The 15353-nt window shown below is 40.5% G+C and overlaps 1 protein-coding gene across 4 annotated transcripts in view; it reads right to left on the minus strand.

Moving 5' to 3' along the window:
- Positions 1 to 15353, minus strand: part of LOC132399123 (septin-9-like) — a 434472-nt gene that overhangs the window by 260013 nt on the left and 159106 nt on the right. Inside the window, exon 1 of one of the 4 annotated variants that reach the window (XM_059979127.1) lies at positions 6396 to 6422. The exons of the other annotated variants lie outside the window; for them this stretch is intronic. The gene's annotated coding sequence lies outside the window, so the exon portion shown is untranslated. Of the gene's footprint in view, positions 1 to 6395; positions 6423 to 15353 lie in introns of those variants that run through there. 4 annotated transcript variants of the gene reach the window in all.

The following is a 15353-nucleotide window of genomic DNA, read 5'->3' on the forward strand; positions in this document are numbered from 1 at the left end:
ACTAACTTGCTTCTTTGCAAGAAGTTTAGAATAATTGCTTTAAAAAGCACAGAAATTTCAGTTTGCCTCACCCAAGCTGACTGTGATACCTATCTACTGTACGTTAATCCTATTTACCTGCATTAGGTCGTGACCCTCTGAGCATTTCCTGTCCAAACACCTTTTGAATGTTGCAGGTGTGTCTGCCTCTAACACCTGCTCTGGCAGACTGTTGCAGATAGCTAGCATTAAAATTAGCCTCTCTGATCTTCTTTAAACTTACCTGGAATAAATTTATTTAACATGAATTAAAGATTAGCACATTTTGTCACTTGCACATTGTAAGCATTGAACCATTCCTGAGGAACAGTCTTGGCCTGAAACATTGACTGCTTATTCAGTTCCATGGATGCTGCCCGACCTGCTGAGTTCCTCCAGCATTTTGTGTGTTACTTTGACCCAATTACATCAAGGACCAACACAATCCAAGGACGTGCTGGGGGCAGCCCACAAGTGTCACTACAATCCTGACGGCAACATAGCATGCCCACAACTTACTATCCATGTGTCTTTGGAATGTAAGTGGGAGGAAACCGGAGCATCCGGAGGACACCCACACGGTCACACGGAGAACATACGAACTCTTTACAGATGATGATACCTATCTACACCCTCTTCTCATTTCTACCATGAGGAAGGAGGTACAGAAGCCTGAAGGCACACACTCAGCAATTCAGGAACAGCTTCTTCCCCTCTGCCATCCAATTCCTAAATGGACATTGAACCCATGAACACTAACTACCCTACTATTTTTTTTTATTTCTGTTTTTGCATTACTTATTTTAACTATTTATATATATATATATACACACACACACACACGCTTACTGTAATTCAGTTTTTTTCCCTATTTATCATGTATTGCATTGTACTGCTGCTGCCACAAATTTAACAACATATAAACTTGACTCTGGTTTTGACGGCAGCAATTGAACTGTGCTCACTGGATGCGGTAAACACCAGCTGCTCTGCCCCCATGCCACCCTACTCTGGAAGTATGACAATTCATGAAATGGCAGGTGGGAGGAGTCCAGATATTGCCATTAAAAACAATTCACAACATAGATTATGATTTATATTTTCGATTCAAATTTCCAATCCGGCATGCTGGATACAGGCAGTTATAGCCCATGAATGAGCCTGCAGGCACTGTCAGTAGCTCAGACCAAGTCTTCCAAATTCCAATGCAAATAGCTGAAGTGCTGACAATTAGTGGAATTCACTGTTCTCCAAGTGGCAGACTGTTAATCGAAAATTACTACACAATGTGCTGGTGACCCTGTTGATGACGGTCAAAAATCAAGACAGCTAATCAGTTATTGCCATCACACCTCTATAATCACATCCTTTCTACTGAATCTTATAACCCACAGATATTTATCCATGTAATGGACCTTACTGGAAAATATTAGGTCCGAACTCAATATACCAATAAACTTGGTTTCGATCTCCAACAGGGAAATTACACAAGAAACATACACGTTCTCGTTAACTGGACTTGCTAATGTTCCAGACAGCTAATCTTCCAATCACATGGGCACTGAGTTTTCCTTTCCCTAGACGCTGACTCAGGCATCAGCAGGATTCAACACAAGCATTTCACCACAGTGCCATGCCTTGTTTTTAGTAAAGCCTCCCTTTTAAAAACTCAGATCAATGCACTTCTTATTATATAAGAACAAATGACAATGGTCCTCGTAATACAATCCTGATTTAAATCAGACTGCTTGGTAATTTTATAGCCTTCATGATAGAGTCGTTGAGTCATACGGCGTTTTGTCCCACTCCATCCATAATTCTATGCCTTGGCTCACTCAGATGCTTCTAAAATGTTGTGAGTACCTGCTTCTATCACTTTCACAGGTATTGCTTGTGATAGACTGCTTGTGCAAAACTATTTTCTCCTATTCCCTCTAAATCTGTCCCACCCCACCTTATTCTATTCGTAAACCCTCCCCACTATTGATATGGAGTGTTGTCACAGGAAAGCAGCATCTATCATCAAGGATCCCCACCACCCAGGCCATGCTCTCATGCTCCTGATACCATTAGGAAGGAGGTACAGGAGCCTCAAGACTCACAGCACCAGGTTCCGGAGCAGTTATTACCCCTGAACCATCAGGACTCTTGAACCAGAGGATATCTTCACTCAACTTCACTTGTCCATCATTGAAATGATCCCACAGCCTTTGGGCTCACTTTCAAGGGACTCTTCATCTCATGTTCTTGATATTTACTGCTTGTTTCTTTCCTTTTGTATTTGCAGTTTGTTGTCTTTTTTGTACATTGTTTTGACTCTCCTGCTGGGTGCGGTCTCATTGATTATATTGTGTTTCTTGATTTACTGTGTATGCTCACAAGAAGACGAATCTCAGGTAATATGGTGATACATGTCCTTTGATAATAAGTTTACTTTGACTTTTAGACCATAAGAACAGAATTAGGCCATTCAGCCCATCGAGTCCACTCCGCCATTTCGTCATGGCTGATCCCGTATCCCATTTAACCCCATACACCTGCACTCTCACCATATCCCTTGATGCCCTGACCAATCAGGAATCTATCAACTCCTGCTTTGAATATACCCACAGACTTGGCCTCCAACACAGACTGTGGTAGAGCATTTCACAGATTCTCCACTCTTGGGCTAAAAAAATCCCTCCTTACTTCCGCTCTAAAAGGTTGCCCCTCAATTTTGAGGCTGTGCCCTCTAGTTCTGGATACCCCCACCAGAGGAAACACCCTCTCCACATTCACAAAGGGCAATTGCCAAAAGCTCTCCGGATAGCATGGTAACCTAGTGGTTAACACAATGCTTGGCAGTACCGGCGACCCAGGCTCAATTCCCACCACCGCCTGTAAGGAGCTTATACGTTCTCCCCGTGACTGCATGGGTTTCCTCCGGGTGCTCTGGTTTCATCCCACAGTCCAAAAATGTACCGGCTGGTCGGTTAATTGGTTGTTGTAAATTGACCTGTGGTTAGGCTAGGATTAAGTTGGGGTTTTCTGGGCAGCACAGTTTGAAGGGCCAAAAGTGCCTATTCTGCACTGTATCTCTAAATTAAAAATCGACATGTGACACCACTGTCAAGGAGTCGATCATAACAAATTTTTGTTATGAACTTGCACTTTATTGTTTACTTGCACAATCCTTTCTCTGTAGCTGTTACACTTTATTCTGCATTTTAGGAGGTGGCTACTGTACAGGATGGAAAGAAACTACAGTAAGCTGTAAAATTAGTCAGCTCCATCTTGGATACCAGCCTCCATAGTATCCAAGGAGCATTGCCTCAGAAAGGCAGTGTCCATTATTAAGGACCTCTATCACCCAGTCCGCTTCTCATTGTTACCATCAGGAAGAAGGTACAGAAGCCTGAAGGCACACACTCAGCGATTCAGAAATAGCTACTTCCCCTCTGCCATCCAATTCTGAAATGGACATTGGACCCTTGGACACTACCTCACTTTTTAAAATATTATTTCTGTTTTGCTCTATTTGTAACCTAACTACTTAATATACATATATTTAGTTACCATAATAGATTTACTTATTTATTTTTTCCTTTCTATATTATCAGGTATTGCATTATACGAAAGCTGCTAAGTTAACAAATTTCACGACACAAGCCGGCGATAATAAACCTGATTCTGATGCACTGTGTAATGAATTGAACAATATGCAAGACAAACTTTTGACTGCATCTCGGAACATGTGACAATACAAAACAAATTCCAATTCCAATTTTTAAATATTTATGCTGCACCCTACTTACGACGACAATTTATAAACCCTCTTCTAACGCTGGTTACATTCAATTGTTGAGTTCAGTCAAAGCAACTGCCAGGAACATATAGCCTCCAAAATGTAGTCACAACCGCAAGTCTGCAGTCCAACGTGGCACTCTCTTTATTTGCTGTTTCTTGTATCTTACCATGTGCTTTGTCCACGGGCTTCTAGAAGAGGCAAGCCATTTTACTTAGAAATACAAAGGAGGTTTCTGTTTGCACCAGGAGTAGCCAGATAGATCACTGGAGGAAGAAGCCCTTCCCAGAGTCTAGGAAATGCAGTAAACCACACCCAAGTTAGTCACGGTGATTTGTCAGTCTATTCCCACCAGCTCCCACAAACAAGAGCATTGAATTTCTCATACAGTTGTCAAACTGAATCCTGTCACTCCACCGATGACCTGGATTTTGGCAAGAGCACTAGATCGGTTTGTGAGGTGTGTAACAGTCCTTCCTCTCCGCTTTAACCAAAAATCACAGTCGTTACTTTCTTCAAGTTTAAGATCAAGACATTGCCCACTTCTCCACTAAGGAAAATCTCATTTGAAGAATTACACTTAATTTTCCTTTGTGATGTGATGTTTCACATTTTCTGTTTCTTGCAAGAGTAGAAAGGTCTTTGAAAGACAGTGAATTTGCAGTGTCCAATATCTGCTCATTATAACCATATAACAATTACAGCAGGGAAACAGGCCATCTCGGCCCTTCTAGTCAGTGCCGAACGCTTACTTTCACCTAGTCCCACTGACCTGCACTCAGCCCATAACCTTCCATTCCTTTCCTGTCCATGTACCTGTCCAATTTTACTTTAAATGACAATATCAATTATTATATTATAACATTATCATTGTTAGACCCTATTTCTGCTGTAAAGTATTTGTTCACAATAGTACTCAAAATGCAAAGAGGTAAGGACACTGTGAGGATCACTGGGTATCCGGGGCCTCAACGAAACAGGGCAAGCACTGGGTACTCCCTTAACTGCTGAGTCAATTGCAAGCCAACTGCAAAAGGTCAGAAGGAGGGTTGGACTGAGTGAACTCTTTGGTAAATCAGGTACAAAAAGAGACATAAACACAAGGGATTCTGCAGATGTTGGAAATCTGGAGTAATGCACACAAAATACTAAAGGAACTCAGGAGGCAAGGCAGTATGTATGGAAAGAATAAACAGTCAATGTTTTGGACTGAGACCCTTCATCAGGACCATTACAAAAAGAGAAATGATTAGATTATTAGAGGGAGCGAGAATAGCAAAATAAAATGCAGTGGCAAAGCAAGAATTGTTTTAAAAAGTGACACATCTGCAAAAATTTCAAAACTTGGATCTGTAGTAGTAAAGCTCCGGCATCATTTTTAGAGATACCACAGAGAGACAGGCCCTCGCAGCCCAATTACACCCATGTAACTAATTAACCTGTACATCTTTGGAACGTGGGAGGAAACCGGAGCACCCGGGGGAAACCCAGGTGGTCATGGGAAGAACGTACAAACTTCTCACAGACAGCATTGCATTAAGATACTTAATAAGGTACTTACACTTGAAGACAAGATTCCAAAAGGGACCGAGGTATCAGCAAGATGTTGGCAATTGAATTTACCAATTAGTTAATGTTCTTCAGCTGTTCTTTAAGGCAGTTATCTGGCTATAAGTACTGCAGTGCTGGTGGTTGGTCTGTTACCTTTAGAGACAATTCTGACCCAGCATTCTAGCAACATCTGTACAATGTTCAAAGTTTATTATAAATTTATTATTGAATTACGTAGATGCCACCTGGGATTCATTTTTAAAAAATTTTATTTATTGAGATATAGCGTGGCTCTTTGAGCAACACCACCCAGCAACTCCCGATTTAACCCAAGCCTAATCACGGGACAATTTACAATGACCAATTAAACTACCAACTGGTATGTCTTTGGACTGAGCACTCGGAGGATGCCGACATGGTTTAATGGAAAATGTACCCTTATAGACATCGGTGGGAATTGAACCTGGGTTGCAGGTACTATAAAGTGTGCTAACCACACACTACCGTCCTGCTCTTCAGGCATACACAATACAACAAAGAAATACTATAAAATTAACAAAAAATTATACACAAAGACTGACAAGCAACCAATGTGTGAAAAACAGATAAACTGCAAATATAAAAAAGCAAATAAGAATAAATAATAAAATATATATAATTTTGAGAACATGAGTTGTTGAGTCCTTGAACATCTTTTTCTTTCAAATCAAGTCCTGCCCTTGAGCCCTGAGGTGCTCACATGCAGTGTTATGGTAACGTCAAAAGACAGGTGGTCAAATCAGACCAGATTGTTTGGAGTCACCTGAGTAATGCAAAATAATTTATATTTCCTCAGGCAAGTAAAAGCTGGCAGCGTTTAAAAAAAAATCAGCTTAAAAAAACAATCAGCAAGAACAAATTAAGTGCTTCCCACAGACCCTAACTTTTACTTCCCTAATTTAAAGCAACCTTCTGTTATTTAATTGCATTGCGTATGTAATGCAATGAAAGCAAGAAAATAATAATTTTATGAAAATAAAAAAAGCCCAAGACTAAACTTTACCACGTCATTCCACTTTGAATCCATTTGTACTAAATCGGTTTCTTGTCTGAATGCAAATGGAAAATTGATTCATCAGGTAAAGATCTTTTCTATCTCAAGAGTTTAGAACGCAGCTGAACACCAGTTAGTTGCCAATCAGATTCTAAATCCAAATAAACCAGTTCCTGATTCATTAGTTCAATGTAACACATGGACAATGTCAGCAAAAACTGGCTAAATTTGCACTTTTCAAAGGTGGTATGAGATTTCCTAGGAGGTGATAGACACAAATTTCCATATCACACCACCAACCCCACAGTGCTCTGATGCAATCTTTATTTGCATAATATATTCAGTGCTCCTTTCTTCAATACCACCAGTCCTAGTGAGAGCATGCATATCTATCAAGTGCAAAAAAGATTCAGTATTCTATTTTCCTTTAACGAGTGGACAATCTAAAGGGGTTGCAAAAACCTGCAGATAGACGGCACAGCTGTTAGCATAATGCTTTACCAGCCGCTGCTGGTAAGGAGTTTGTATAATCACCCCATGACCCTGTGGATTTCGTCCAAGTGCTCTGGTTTATTAATTTATTAATTTATTGAGGCAACAGTACAGAATAGGCCTTCCCAGTCCTTCGAGCCATGCTGCCTAGCAATCCTCCAATTTAATCCTAGCCTAATCATTGGACAACTTACAAACACTAATCAACCTACCAACTGGTATGACTTTGGAATGTGGGAGGAAACCAGAGCACCCAGAGGAAACCCATGCGGTTACAAACTCCTTACATACAGCAGCGGGAATTGAGCCCTGATCACCTGTACTGTAAAGTGTTGTGCTGACCACTACACTATCCGCCCATATTCTGAAGGTGCATGGGCCAGTAGGTTAATTGGTCACATAGATATAATTGGGCAGTGTAGGTTCATTGGGCCAGAAGGTCTTGTCACTGAGCTGTATCTTTAAATAAATAAACACACTGAGGAGAGCGATTTCTCAGGCCCTTTCAGAACACAGCCTATCCCATTCTCTACCTCGGAGGACTGATGAAGCAATATCATTGGGGGTATTTAAAGAGGAAGATGTACAGGACAGGGTTAGTAAGTTGTGGGCATGGTGACACTTGTGGGCTGCCCCCAGCACAAGCTCGGACTGTCTTGGTCAGAGACGCAAACAAAACATTTCACTGTTTGCCTGAAACATGTATATTCCAATCTTCTGATGTGTACTTCGTCTTTTCTTTAAACAAGGCGCGCACGCGTGACACGGCAGCATAATGACGTATGCCGTTTACGTACTTTTAACCCACAATGCATTTTGCAAACAGCAAAGAATTCTTAATCAGGCAATACGTTTACGATATTAGTCAAATATTACAGAAATATTACATGCCTAACGCCCACTGGCCGCTGTCTGTAAGGAGTTTATACATTTTTCCCGGGGATAGATGGGTTTATTCTGGTGTTCCAGTTTCCTTCCAGATTCCCAGGTTAGTAGGTTAATTGGTCACATGGGTGTAAATAGGCGGCATGGGCTCATTGGGCCTGCTACCATGCTGTGTCTCTAAATTTCAAAAAATTAAACCAGAAAGGCCATATACTTAATACGATTAATAGGTTTACTGCAAGCCAACAAATGCTGAGCAGTCAGATTATAATTATTGGTCACTGGCATAACTAGTATGTGGCAGTAAATCTATTTTGTGAGGAAAATCGGGAACATTTACTTAACCTAGAAAGCTGTTGTGATCTGGAATTTACCAATCGAAAGGATAATGGAAGATGACTTGATTGTAACAAAGGAAGTTATTGTGGGTTAAGAAGTAAGTAGGTAAAATGGTGTATTATTGTCACATGTCCTGAGGTACAGTTAAAATATTTGTTTTATATGCTATCCATACAGATCATTTCATCACATCAGTAGATTGAGGTAGTCCAAAGGAAAAGCAATAACAGAATGCAGAATAAAATGTTACTGTTACAGAGACCTATGTAGGTCTGAAGTCTGATGTAGTTTTGTGTTGTCTCACGTAGTCTAGTGTAGTTTTGTGTTGTTTCATGTAGCACCAGGGTTCTGGAGGAACATTGTTTCATTTTTACTGTGTACTGTACCAGCAGTTAAGGTTGAAATGACAATAAATGCGACTTGACTTGACAAAGTACAGTGCAGACAGATCTAAGGGTGGACTGTGAGGTCGAGAATCCATCTTATTAAGAGTTTCATTCAATAGTCTTATAATAGTGGGATACAAACTCTTCTTGAGTCTTGTGGGACACACTTTCAAGCTTTGTATCTTCTGCCTGATGGAAGGTAGTAAAAAAGAGAATATCCAGAGTGGGGGAGGGGGGTCCTTGATTACACTGGCTTCTTTACCAAGGCAACGAGAAATGTAGACAGAGTCTATGGAGGGGAGGTTGTTTTTTTATCATGCGCTGAGCAGTGTGCACAAATCTCTGTAGTTCCTTGTGGTCTTGGAGAAAGGTGAAGGAGACTAACTCAGTGAAGTCCCATCAAAGGGCGAGGACAGTTTCTGTGGGCCAAAGGGCCTTCATCTGATATTTATCATGCTATAAAAGGCTATTTTTATTATCACTATCTTCAGTAATATATTAGCAAGCTATGCCCTAAATAAATGAAGAAACTATGAGATACTTCACCATCATTATATGCTGGAGATCCTAGAAGGAATGAATTACCAACAGCTCCGTGGTCATTTTGAAAACAGATGACTCTAATTTCCAGAAAATCCATGGGGAGATTTGAGTTTCCGAACAATATTGGTAATGGGATTTATTGTCAGCTTTCCCTTATTTTCTGTACTTACAGCACTAAGTATATCTTATTAATAAAATGTAGAAAGGCATGTATAGTCAGTAGTACTATATGCAATCTGGAATCCCAAATATATTTTCAAGTATTGCCTCAGACACTACTTCTACTAACTTTGGAGGAAGTTAATCATGGTGGCTGACGATGCTAAACAATACATTGGTTGCTGTTGACCATACTGATTGGAACTGGAATTGAAATTGGTTTATCATTGTTACAGTGAAAAACTTTGTTCGATCTGGGGATATTGTGATCCTGAAGTTCTTTGGAAGTCAAGAAAGAGGCATAAAACCTGGTGCTTACAACCATTTATTAGTTCTTGCAAGAAAAAAGAATGAACACAGAAAGAAAAGGAACAAAAGAAGACAGCCTTGGTGATCTTATACTAAAAACTAGCTCAGACTAGAGATAAAACAAGATAATCCCCTGCTCTATTCACTTTACGCCTATGACAGTGTGGCTAAGTACAGCTCCGACACTACACACAAGTTTGCTGATGTCACCACTGTTGTCGGCCGTATCAAAGGTGGTGATGAATCAGCATACAGGACGGATATTGAAAATTTGGCTGAGTGGTGTAATAACAATCTCTCATTCAACGTCAGTAAGACCAAAGAACTGATAGTAGACTTCAGGAGAGGGAAGCCAGAGGTCCATGATCCAGTACTCATTGGAGGATCTGAGGTGGAGAGGGTCAGTAACTTTAAATTCCTGGGTGTCACTATCTCAGAGGACCTGTCCTGGACCCATCATATAAACACAATTGTGAAGAAAGCACAATAGCACTTTTACTTCCTCAGGAGTCTGTGGATATCCAGCATGTCATCAAAAACCTTAGCAAACTTCCATAGATGTGTGGTATAAAGTGTGCCTACTGGATGCATCACAGCCTGGAATGGGAACACCAATACCTTTGAGTGGAAAGTCCTGCAAAAGGCAGTGGATTCAACCCAGTACATCACCGGTAAAACCTTCCCAACCATTGAGCACATCTACGTGAAACATTACCATAGAAAAGCAGCATCCATGATCAAGGATAGATTTAAGACAATGTTGGATAGATTTTTACATAGTAGGAGAATTAAGGATATGAGGAAAAGGCAGGTAGGTGGAGATGAGTCCATGGCCAGATCAGCCATGATCTTATTGAATAAAGAGCAGGCTCGACAGGCCAGATGGCCTATTCATGCTTCTATTTCTTATCTTCTTATGTTCAAAAATCCTCACCACCCAGGCGATACTCTCTTCTTGCTGGCTGCTGCCATCAGGTAAAAGGTACAGGAGCCTCAGGGCTCGCATCACCCGGTTCAAGAACAGTTACTACCCCTCAGCCATCAGGCTCTTGAACAAAAGAGGATAACTACACTCATTTAACTCTTTTATCATTTTAGTTCATGCTCATTATTTATTGCTATTTGTTTATTATCTGCATTTGGACTGTTTACAGTTTATAGATACAGTTTACAGTTACTGTACTATAGATCTGTTAAGTATACGCACAGAAAAAGAATCTCAGGGTTGTATGTGGTGACATGTGTATATTCTGATAATAAATTTTACTTTGAACTTTGATCAGGAATAATCTATGAAATCATTGGGTTCAGTGGTGTGACAAGGGCTGCAGAGAAACCTAGAAAAATAAAAAATCAGCTATGCTACAATTACTGAAAATTCACTGAACAATTACACACAAACAGGTGATTATAGATAAAATATAAGCAAGCATGGGGAAGTTAAACTACGTGAGAAATAGTTTAAAAATAATAATTCTACACCCTAATCCAATAGTTTATCTTGCATGCTGTTCATATATTTCAGATCATTGCACAGTGCATTGAGGTAGAACAAGGTAAAACAATAACAAAATGCAGAATACAGCTACAGAGAAATTGCAGTGCAGGTGACATCATAGCAAATTAGACCTTGAGGTCAAGAATCCAATTTTTCATGCTAAGGAACCATGTACCTAAATAAGCCAGAAGTCCAATTTAAATATGATAATACAACAAAACTACCTCAAGAGTTTTAATTAATGTACACCCACCAAGTTCACAGTATCTCACTTGTTGACTGTTTTTGAACATGATTTTATATTAGGAAACATCAGAAACTTGCTCAGCAGAACAGCCTAGTGGCCGAAGTCTGCAACAACACTTTCAGTGCTGACAGAGCACTGAATATTCTACACATCCCCATGAGACCTTTAGCAATGCATGGGTGCTGTGAGAAAAATCTTTGACTTTTCATCTTTTTGGTGCCACATCTCTTCCTGCCAAAATAAAATTCCAATTTATTAACCTTTGCCAAACAGATTACCTTTCACTGTGACATGTGAAACATTCAATTTAATCAGTGTTAATATTAACAGCTGCTTGTGGTATCAATGTTAAGCATGGGGATGTAAGTAGGAACATATGGCCCCTATACGTGCTTCACCATTCAATAAGATCATAACTGGGCCTGAGCCACAGATTGCTCGATCACACATGGACCCTGGTGTCCAAACAGTTATTGACCTCAGCCTTGAATATACTCAAGCTGAACAGTGACCATTTTATATGGTAGAAAATCAAAATATTTTACTTATTTATTTATTTGGAGATATAGTGCAGAACCAGCCATTCCAACCCAATGAACCACATCACCTAGCAACCCACCTCTTTAACCCTAGACTAATCACAGGACTAATGCCCTTCCCTTGGACAACATTGGTGGCGTGGAGAGGGGAGACTTGCAGCTTGGGCAACTGCCGGTCTTCCATTAAAAAAAACCTTGCCCATGCTTGCGCCCTGGAAACTTTCCAAGGTGCAATTCCACGGTCTATCGAGACTAAAGGAGGCCTACAATCACAGGACAATTTACAATGACTAACAAGCACGTCTCTGGAATTTGAGAGGAAACTGAAGCACCCAGAGGGAATTGACGTGTTCACGTGGAGGAATGTACAAACTCCTTGCAGACAACAACAGAATTTAACTCCAAGCTCTGACATCCTGAGCTGTAACAGCACAACGCAACATTCCCTCCAATTTTCTTTTACAGCTGTGCAGATCAGTCAGTGCTTTGAGCAGGAAATTTTGACACGGCCTGAAAACTGCGCAGCACCTTAAATGTTTTTTGCATAAATATGCACATCAAACAAGCACGAACCACAACTCACAATACAAGTAAATGATGTCAGGCAGTCAAACTAACTGACAGGCTCAATGGCAAAAGTGTTTTGACTAGACGGCATCGGCTTATTAACAATGAATAACTGACTTGCATTCTTTATTATAATTTGTAACAGTGTTGAAAGTTGAAACACTGACAATGTAAACACAGTGAAGCTCTAAAATGTTTCAAAGTAAAAGTTACAGTACTTTCATTATTCAGAAAATGTATGTATTGTATTTATTAACACGTGATTATTTACATGGTATTTCACAATTATATTAACATAGATTTCAAAATTATATTAAGATTTTATAAAAGAAAAGTCCAACTGCGTGACAACAAAGGCTATGTGCACGGGAGCATTTCAGTCACTGTGCGGTCAAGCTTCCAGAGAAAACAATGGCATTGTGGTAACTGCTACATTACCTTGGCTTATAACTCTCCACATGAACACAAAACTCCTCCCCATCCTGGTCCCAAATGCCAATCATTTATTCCAATACTTTGGGGTCTACATGTAAACTCCTGAGGTAGCAATTTCTCAGAATCTATCCTATCAATCCTTTGGAGTTAATTTATCCACATTTCTCATATACAGAACAAGACTAAACAAAAAGAGAACACACAATATATACAATCAGTGTTGATTGGATCAGTGGAAAAGTACCTTGTTTATCATGAAATACACCTAGGTGAATGTCAACTCAAATTTGTTGTCAGTTACCACATTAAACAAAGACAGGAGCAATAAAGATACCCTGACTACACTGTGGTAAACTATGTGTATACCTGTCTGGACACGCCCCTCTGCTGACTGCTCCTGTGGCTCCTCCCACAGACCCCGGTATAAAGGCGATTGGAGGCACTGCTCCTCCCTCAGTCTCCAGGATGTCGTGGTCACGTTTGCAGCTAATAAAAACCTATTGTTCGCCTCCCGTCTCCGAGAGTTATTGATGGTGCATCATACGCAAAGGTGAACTTCTTGCATTTACTGCAATAAGCCGGTGTGATCAAGAATATTATGGTGTGTGTGTGTGTGTGTGTGTGTGTGTGTGTGTGTGTGTGTGTGTGTGTGTGTGTGTGTGTGTGTGTGTGTGTGTGAGTGTGTGTGTGTGTGTGTGTGTGTGTGTGTGAGTGTGTGTGTGTGTGTGAGTGTGTGTGTGTGTGTGTGTGTGTGTGTGTGTGTGTGTGTGTGTGTTGGCGCATGGCCTAGTGGATAAGGCATCGGTCTAGTGATCTGAAGGTCGCTAGTTTGAGCCTCAGCTGAGGCAGCGTGTTGTATTCTTGAGCAAGGCACTTAACCACATATTGCTCTGCAACTACACTGATGCCAGACTGTATTGGCCCTTGCCCTTCCCTTGAACAACATTGGTGGCGTGGAGAGGGGAGACTTGCAGCATGGGCGATTGCCGGTCTCCCATGGAGGGTTACAGATGCTTATTTGTCTGTGTGTGTGAGTGGCTGGGAAGGGACTTGTTTTGTTGTTGTCTTGCTTTGTCTTGTTGTTGCTGCTTGTGTTGTTCTACTGAACATTGTGGGCATGCTGTGTTAGCTTTGGAATGTATGGCGACACTTAGATGCGTTGCTTGTTAAAGCAAACGATACCTTCCTCTGTACGTTCAAAGCTCAAAATTCAATGTTCAAAGTAAATTTTATTATTAAGCGTACATATATGTCGCCATATACAACTCTTGAGTCCTGCAGCCCACAGAACATTGCCGACCATCATTGGCACCACCTTACATGTTACAATATACATGTGATAAATAAATCTGAATCTGAGAACTTTCCCATGAATGTAACTAATTTAATAAGAGAATAAGGAATTATCAAATTCATGCAAGGGTCCCTTGATTCTGGGCTGCAAGAGCGACCACTTAATCAAATGCATCTCATATATGCACCATATCAGACTGATTGTGAGAATGTGTTAGGTACGCATGCAGCTGTTTGATAGCACGGTCAATTGATTGGGTATACTACACACAGAGCGCTCTCCCTTTCGGGCGCAGGCTTTCAATTGCCCCAGCGTATGCCATTACTAATGCGACTCAGTAGAAACCTTTAATCGTACCACTCCCTTGTCATTTGTGCTCCGTACATACATAACAAAATATATACGTGATAAATATCTCCCTTTAGTTACGTGTAACTTAATTTCCTGTTAAAAGCAATGTGCCAATCAGTGGGCATATATCTCTAAATACATATCCGGTATATTAATGTACTCGACTATGGTCCTTGCAAGATGCCATTTTTACCACTCTGCTCAAACGGGAAATGGAAATATTTAAAAGATCTGTAAAAAAGAATGGTGTCTAATGTCATTCATGGAGAACAATAACAATTTTTATCTAAAAAGAGGTATTTGCTGATTTCTCATTAAGAAACAGGCATCCTGGTTTGAATCCCATCACCAGTGATGCATAGGACTAGAGGAAATGATTGTCACATTCTCTTTCCTCCCTTGGAAGAACAAAATGCATTGTGCCAAATATTGCTCATTTCACGATATGGAAGAAAGCTGTGGGGCTGCTAAAATATTCCAAGTCAATTTGACAGATGGTGTAATTGTGCATGCACTCTCTTGATAAGAAACCACACTTGGCTAGTTTCTTGCCTCCTAGAAACCAGCAAATATACACTCAATGGCCACTTTATTAGGTACCCCTCTATGTATTAAAGTGACCACTCTGTGTATCGCACCTCCTATACCCAATAAGGCAACCACTCAGGGTATGTTCATGGTCTTCTGCTGCTGTAGCCCATCTACTTCAATGTTTAAGGTGTAGTGCATTCAGAGATGCTCTTTTGCACACCAGTGTTGAAACACAAGGTTATTTGAGTTACTATCACCTCTTTGTCAGCTTGATCCAGTCTGGCCATTCTCCTTTAACTTTCTGTCTACAGAACTGCCACTGATTGCATGGTTTTTGTTTATTGCACCATTCTTTGTAAACTCCCGAGGCTGTTGTGTGTGAAAATCCCAGG

The sequence above is a fragment of the Hypanus sabinus genome, chromosome 9, assembly GCF_030144855.1.
Source record: "Hypanus sabinus isolate sHypSab1 chromosome 9, sHypSab1.hap1, whole genome shotgun sequence".
NCBI classification, from domain to species: Eukaryota; Metazoa; Chordata; class Chondrichthyes; order Myliobatiformes; family Dasyatidae; genus Hypanus; species Hypanus sabinus.